The sequence below is a fragment of the Theropithecus gelada genome, chromosome 15 (assembly GCF_003255815.1).
Source record: "Theropithecus gelada isolate Dixy chromosome 15, Tgel_1.0, whole genome shotgun sequence".
Lineage (NCBI taxonomy): Eukaryota > Metazoa > Chordata > Mammalia > Primates > Cercopithecidae > Theropithecus > Theropithecus gelada.
The window spans coordinates 88,510,749-88,519,198 of record NC_037683.1 but is presented as its reverse complement, the minus strand read 5'-3'; positions in this window follow the sequence as shown (position 1 = coordinate 88,519,198).

Sequence of the window (8,450 nt, the reverse complement as noted above, 5' to 3'; positions counted from 1 at the left end):
AAACAAATAAAACAAAAACTCTATTGGGAGATACTATTATTTTTCAGATGAGGAAAATGAGGCACAAAGATGTTAAGTAACTTGACCAAGGCCACATAAGTATTGGCAGAGCCAAATTCAAATTTGACTTCAGAGTCCATGCTCTTAACCACTGGACCCTACCGGTGGAAGTGGTTGTCTACCAGATTGGCAGGAGTACAATGAGAGGGTCAGAAGAAGAAGATTTTGTCGTGAGTGAAAGCCAACTATGGGGTTGGTGGTGTGGGTAGTAAGAAGAATTTACCAAGACAGTTGTAGATAAAGAAAGGTAGATGTATTAGAGAAAGTATGAAAGTTATGTTGCAAGGAAGTAATGGGCAAGTCAGCAAGAAAGGAGCTGACTACAAGGAGACAAAGACTTGCTGGGGATTTTATAGGACAGCGCTTGTGCTGGAGAGAGCTATGTGCAGTACTGGTAATGCCAAGGCTGAAGTGAGCTAACTTGCATTTTTCTATCAGCCAAGGGTCTGGTGATAGCTGGGCACAGGAAGATTGTGAGTTATTTGCATAGGAGGGCTATGTGTCCTGGACTGCGAAGAAAGGCAGACTTAGAGCTTATCTGCTTTTTCTTTTTGCTTTCCTCTGCTCCCACTAGCTTGACTCCTTTTCCCTAATTAGGGCTCCGCAGACTTCACTGAGGATATGACTGGCTGAGTGTTTGGGAGTCCCAGATAGGTGGAGCATGTAAGGTGACGGCTCTTCCAGACCTCTATTTTTATGTGGTCCTTACTGTCCTGCAGAGGTGCTGCAAGGCTCAGAAGAGAAGGTCCCCTGTTCTCGCCTATGATCACCCTGATAATACTAGATTTAGGACGTGTTGTTCAGCTGGTCTACAGCTGCTAGAAATAGCAGATTCATTTGGTGGGAAAGTTGACATCTATATTGGATAATCTCAGGTATTATTATTATTAATCTTTTTTTTTTTGAGTTGGAGTTTCACTCTGTTGCCCAGGCTGGAGTGAAGTGGTGTGATCTCAGCTCACTGCAACCTCCACCTCCCAGGCTCAAGAGATTTTTGTGCCTCAGCCTCCCGAGTAGCTGGGGACTATAGGTACTCGCCACCACCCCCAGCTAATTTTGTATTTTTAGTAGGGATGGGGTTTCACCATGTTGGCCAGGCTGGTCTCAAACTCCTAACCTCAACTGATTCACCCACCTTGGCCTCCCAAAATGCTGGCATTACAGGTGTGAGCCACCATGCCCAGCTATTACTATTATTGCTTTTAGTAAGCCGCAAACCATGTGAAGAAGTAATGTTTACTTCTTGCAGTTGGAAACTTTGACTCAAATCACATTTAAGCATATTTGTAAGGTAAAAGAGTGATTAAAAAGCTTGAGACATTAGTAATAGAGATGATATATGCTGCCTGAAAATGATTTATTTCACCCAAATACCTATAGGAATACAAAGTGCTTTCCACCATTCATGCCACCTATTCTACTATATCCATGAAAGGTAGGGCAACCCTGAGAAGTGTTACTATACTTGACAACAAAGGAAAATGAAGCACCAACATGTTATTTGAGGCCACTCAAGTAGTCAGTGTTAGAGCTAGACTTGTTGGGTTTATTTCAGTATAAACTGTGAACTACTTATCCTTTCCAATCCAATATACTTCCTTCTGTCTCTCTCTCTCTCTTTTTTTTTTCTTTCCAATAGGCTTGCAATAAAGCAGTCACCAAAACAAAAGGAAAAAAAAATTGTTTAGGGCATAATAAGTGTGGACCTGTCTGGAGGCCAAAGCAATTCCATCTTCAATGCCTAATCCACCATGTTGGCTTCTGATTAACCCCAGGTCTGAGAAGGCCTCTAAGATTTTCAGTTTATCTACTGTCCCTACGTAAGACCAGGTACGTACTATAAATCCTGCCCTTAGATCGAACAATCTTGGTGTTATCATACTTCAATTGTACTACATGTCCCTTCTGAACCACTCTTTCCCTAGGGAATATGAGCTGTGGATCTGGAGAGTAACTGCCCAGGGATCCACCATCTTGTTTTGCCACAGCCCAAGACACAGACAAGGCTTCTGTTCCTAAGTCCTTATTAAATACTTTTTTCTTTTTTCTTTTTTTTTTTTTTTTTGAGATGAATTTTGCTCTTGTTGCCCAGGCTGGAGTGCAATGATGCGATCTCAGCTCACTGCAACCTCTGCCTCTGGGTTCAAGCAATTCTACTGCCTCAGCCTCCTGAGTAGCTGGGATTACAGGCTCCCCCCACCACGCCCAGCTAATTTTCTGTATTTTCAATTGAAACGAGGTTTCACCATGTTGACCAGGCTGGCCTTGAACTCCTGACCTCAGGTGATCCACCCACCTCAGTCTCCCAAAGTGCTGGGATTACAGGCGTGAGCCATGGCGCCCGGCCTAGATGTTTTTTTTCTAAGAAACGAAATTCGTCAGGCTATTCCTTTGGCCTCTCAGCTTCCTTGGACTTTGGCGGCAAACTTGCATAGACGTGCCCACCATGGAACGGTCTACGTTTTTAGGGTCCTCTGTCTTTTAGGGAGTCCTTTGCTGCCAGAAGAGGAAGAGGAAGTCAGGGATGGAGCGTAAGGGAAGTGACAGCAATGACTGGTCATGCTGAAAAATGAAGCAGCTGAGTTGAAAGCACATGGGACTGGGAAAGCTGGGTTCTCAGTCCGACTCTGATGCTTGGCCATGAGCATGTCATTTAACCTCCCCAAGCCTAAGGAAGCTGAGCCTCCCTCAAAATTAAAATTATTCATTTCTACCTCTTGGTATTTTATTTAAAGAGTTCATGAATATAAAGCATCTAGCCAAGTGTCTGGTACCTGGTGGGTGTTCACTATTATTAGCTCCATCTTTCAATCCCAACTCTCCTCATTCCATCCTACAAACCTAAGATTTGTTCTTAAATTCAAATAACAAGTTATGAAATCACCTGAGAAACTCTAAAGGATTCTGCAAATATTAAAGATGTTAAAGATTAAAAGACAGAGCTAAGCCTATCACCACGGCTAAAGGCAGTCATTCATAACCCTTGGAGTTTTAAAAATTATTATTCTTTCCTCTTCAAGGCTTCCCTTGATATTCATTTTAATTATTTAATAATTTTCACCTTATTAAAAAACAAATGGGTACAGTGGAACATGTATATTTTCTTTTAGTACCTAAAACTCCATATAAGGGTGGCCCTCAGCCTTTGCAACATTAGATCATCCAACCTATGCATACCACCCACCTTTTCCTATGCAAGGACTCCTGAATCCCAGCTGTAAAACTGGATTGAGCTGCTCTGCCTTGCTCTCTTGGATTGCTTGCTCTGGGAAAAACCAGCCAACCCATTGTGAGAATACTCAAGCTATTCTGTGCAAAAACCCATATGGCAAAACAGCAGGACCACCTGCCAACAGCCAGCACCAGCTTGCCAGCCATGTGACAGGCACCATCTCAAAAGTAGGTCCTCCAACGCCAGTCAAGCCTTCAGATGACTGAAGCTCAGCTGACACCTTGATTTCAACTTTGTGAGAGACCCAGAGGTAGAATCGCCAGCTAAGTCACTCCCAAACTCCTTCTGTACTGCTCTTAGAACTTTCCTAAAGTCCTAAATTATTTCACAAAGTGATGGAAAAGAGAGCAGGAAAAAAAAAAAAAAGCATATCCCATTGCATCAAATTCTAATCAACTACATAGGCTTAGAGGAAAGAGAGAGAGAGTAAGAAAGAGAGACAGATAGAGGGGCGGGGAGCGTTGGAGAGAATATGAACGCATACCTAGCAGGTACATGAGATGAGAAGTGAATTTACAAGACAAACCATCAGCTCCCCCAAATGCACATATAGTATGAACATCCCACTGTGCTAAATGTGGTTTGACTCTTGAGAGAATGTGATGCCTAATTGCAAGTCAGTTACTTTATCTGGCACTCAACTGAAGAAACAGTGGTCTGTTCCAGCACGACAGTAAAAAATGATTGTGCTAATTTATTGGATGTGGCAGAGAAGCCCTCACAATTTCCATCAGCCCTTTCTTCTTTAGCAATAGAAACCCTAGTTTTCAGATTAGAACATTGTCACCCTGCAAAAAGAAATTTCAGTATTTCTCTATGTGTTTGGAAAAGAGTATAATGTAATAATAAAATGCAGAACTTTGGTGTCCATCATTTAGAACAGAATCAAATCTAGCTGTGTGATTTCAAGAAGCTAAGTCTTGAGACTTAGTCACCTTGTCTGTAAAACAGAGATAATGACAAACTTGCTTTATAAAGTTGCTTTGAAGATTAGACTTTTTAACCTACGCTTTACATTTATCACAGTAATCTGGCACAGGACACATGGCCTTTATATATTAGTTATTATTATCTAAAGATGTAAACAAAAAGTCTAAAGTTTGTAGCAGTGGAACGCTAAGGGTAAGACATTCAAGTACAGCTGTTGGCTTATAGTTCTTCGGATATTGAGCTAATGTGTGCTCCAGTAATCCAGTAATCAATAGTTTTGAAATTGTGAGCTGGTACTCAGCTTTCTTTTTTCATTGTAGACTTTACTTCTTTGCTCGCTCTTACATTCTCTACTTTCTATCTACCAAATCATCTAATCACTTTAGTTTCCTAAAATGAAGAATCTATCCTTCTGATTTAGTGCCCGGAGAAGGGAAACTAGGAAAGAAAGATGAATATCTTTGTCTGAGTGCCAATGCCAGCTCTCTCCCAGTCTAGAGACATCTTTACCTGATAGACTTTTCATCTTTCATTTTCTCTCTCTTTTCTTCCTTCTGCCTATATATAATTGATATCCCTATCAAATAGTTTAATTACTAAAATTAGGTAGATATATGTGTGTGGGGGGGTGGGCAGGCTGTCACTCTGTCGCCCAGGCTGGAGTGCAGTGGTGTGATCTCAGCTCTCTGCAACCTCCAGCTACCAGGTTCAAGCGATTCTCCTGCCTCAGCCTCCCTAGTAGCCGGGATTACAGATAAGCACCGCCACGCCTGGCTAATTTTTGTATTTTTGGTAGAGATGGGATTTCACCAAGTTGACCAAACTGGTCTTGAACTCCTGACCTCAAGTGATCTACTCACCTCAGCCTCCCAAAGTGCTGGGATTACAGGCGTGAACCACTGCACTCGACCTAGATAGATACACTGGTTTTTTTTGTTTGTTTTTTTTTTGTTTTTTTTTTTGAGACAAGAGTCTTGCTCTGTTGCCAGGCTGGAGTGCAGTAGCACGATCTCAGCACACTGCAACCTCCTCCTCCTGGGTTCAAGTGTCTTTTCTTTGAAAATATTATCTGGATTTTTGCTTTAATCTCTTCCCTTTGCTATTATTGTCTAGCCTAAACCTTTATCATGCCATTTCAGGATTCTTTAAACAATTTTCTCATCTACTGATGACAGTTAATCCCCTGGTTCTTGTCTAATGAATCATTCCATAATACTACTTTCATCATAGGACTCTAGTGCTTTAGAATCTAAAAAACAATCTCCATTGCTTAGTGATTTATCCAAACTTTTGGTCTGACTTGTAAAGTTCCTAATAGTTTTATACCACCTGAATTATTGAATATGATTTCTCCTGCTTCTTCACATGGTTTATAATCAGACAGGTCTTTGCTTTCCTTTCCTCCTTGCTCATATTGTTATTCTTCCACTACACCAAAGATGGTTGTATTTTGCTGTGCAGAATCAGTTTTACCTTTTGGTAATATTTCTCAGAATTTTGGGGGGAACCATCAGACCCTTACTTAGAGTCCATAAATTTGGAAATGGCTGACTCCGCAGCCAGCTCTAGGGTAGCATGTGACCCAAACCTGGCCAATCAGAGCACCTCAGCCTTTGGTTATAGCACTTGAGTCAGTGAAGGGCACAAGATCCAACTTGGTCCAATTTGGCCCCACCTAGAGCTTCTGTTAGAATTTTTAGAAAAGAACAGTGTTTGGGAAAGCCAAGAAATAGCAAGGGACAAGTTCCTGATGATGATATAATTTGAGCCTCTAGATCTACCTATGCCTGATCTTTTTAGTTACAAACAATAAATCCTTTTGCCTTTTGGCTTAAACCAACTTGAATTGGTTTGCAAGGAGTACTCCTACCTCTTTGCTTCTTTGAGTTAAGTTTACTCTTCGAGATCTAGCTGTCACGCCACTTTCAAACTGTTCTTTCCTTTTTTTAATTCCCATTACATCCTGCTTAACCCATACTGTTTTAACACTAAATTGTCTCAACTGTTTAACATTTTCCAGTTTTGCTTTCCCAATGGGCCATAAGTTTACTGAGGGCTTGGACCATGAATTACATTTCTCTTAGTTCTCAACACTTAAGAATGTTTCATACTTGAGATGCAGATTGATAAATTCTTAAGATAAGTTATCAGCAGTAAGAATCTCAAAAACAAATGAAAACTGGGCAAATTATTGCTAATCAGGACCTAGATAATTAGGTAATTCTGTTCCATCTTCTTGATTTCAAAAGAAACACATCAGGAGTGAAGGGAAAAATGGTATCTGTTGGGCCTTTGGTGGAGCCCAGTAACAACAGCTTGTTTTAAAATGTAGATGTTATTATTTAGGTATGGTGAGGCCAGCAGATGATGAGATGACTGCCACTGAAGAGATGGCTTGTGACTCACAGTTCCCAAGAGGGAGGGGGCACAACATGCCACACAGGGCCACACGGGGAAGCACCAGTGTTGGTCAGGAGGCAGAAGAAGCAAGAGGAAACCACGGGCATGAGCCTTTATCATCGTTTCTACAGGACAGAGAAGAGGAGGGGAGGGCAAGGGAGGAGAGGGAAGGGGAGGGGAGGGCAAGGGAGGAGAGGGAAGGGAAGGGGAAGGGAGGGAAGAGGAAGGGAAGGGAGGGAAGAGGAGGGGAAGGGAGGGGAGGAGAGGGGAAGGGAGGGGCAAGGCAAGGAAGGAGCAAGGCAAGAAAAAAGGCAAGGCAAGGCAGATGTAGGATTGGTTAGTTTTAATAATTTCAGCTGTCTCTGGGGTGTAGGGACTACCCTGAGTTGCGTGGTACCTGGCCCTAGGTTGATTAGGGCAGGGGAAAGTTGGCTTGTATATAAAAGTTCGATAAAGGAGGTGGTTGGGAGATATGAGTTCTGCACTGTTCAGTTTGCAAATGAAAAGCACAGAGGAGTTGTTGACTATCTCTAGGAACTAGCTAGTCCTGGGAGAGTCAATCTCTCCCTGGACAGTGAGGCTGCAGATGCCAGGATATCAAGAATACCGAATGTAAGAAGGTATCTTTATACACTCCCTTCTTTCCCACTGGGCTCAGAAGAGATTAAACAATAAGACAAAGAACAAACTGATGGTGGCCAAAATGTCTGCTTAATCATAGGCAATAAAGCTAAGCTGGAAGAAATATGTTAATGTGAGAGTAAAAGGAGCCTCCTAACTCTATCCAGAAATAGTCAGACTTACATCATGATAGGCAGCACTAAATGAGGACAAGTAGGAAGAATTTTATGGAATGAGTAACAGAGAAGAAATTGCGCTTGATGTAAGCAAATGTAATCCTAGGAGGAAAAAATAAGGTCAGGGGCTGAGCCAAGCAAGCCCAGTTTATTCTTTCCAGATGTACCAATCAGACGATTTGCTCTACCTTTCCCAAACAGGATGAGTAAAGAATAGAAGACAAGGACAGTTGCTTGATTGAACTCCCTTTCTGTAGATAGAAACCTCAAACATGAGAAAGAAACATCACTACCCCCCAACACACACACACCAGGAAACATTGACTTTTCTAGAGATTTTAGGAAGATAAAATTCTGACACATTCCTAGTTATGGTTCCAGCTTCAACGTTTTACATTTTAAATCCAGAGTTTTAGCTAATTGACGTTCAGAAGAGAAATGATTCAACCCACATAGAGGTCCATAGGTGGGTTCCTACACTATAAAATTTAGGGTGAACTTTCAGACTCTCTGGTATGTGGGAAATATCCTGCTGTGGCTGTTGGTTTTATACTTTCCCTATTTAGACTTTTTTGAAAGAGCCAGGGGAAGGGCCAATAGGCCCAGACACTGGGGAACTATCATCTGGCAGATATGTTAGTAATGAATGACCCAGACATGATGTTTGAGGCCTAGAAAGGCCTCAAGGTGGTATGGGAAAACAGGAGAAAGTCATTTACAGTAGCATTCATGTTTACTGTCAACATTTATTCATCTGTGTTAGGGTCAGCAAATTATGTCCTATTGGCCAAATTCAACCAGTCACCTGTTTTGTTTTGTTTTTTAAGTTCTATTAGCCGGGCACTATGATTCATGCCTGTAATTCCAGCACTTTGGGAGGCAAAGGCGAGCAGATCACTTGAGTCCAAGAGTTCAAGACCAGCCTTGGCAACCTGGCAAAACCCCGTCTTTATAAAAAATATGCAAAATTAGCTGGGCATGGTGGTGTATGCCTGTGGTCCCTGCTACTCACGAGGTTGAGTGGGAGGATT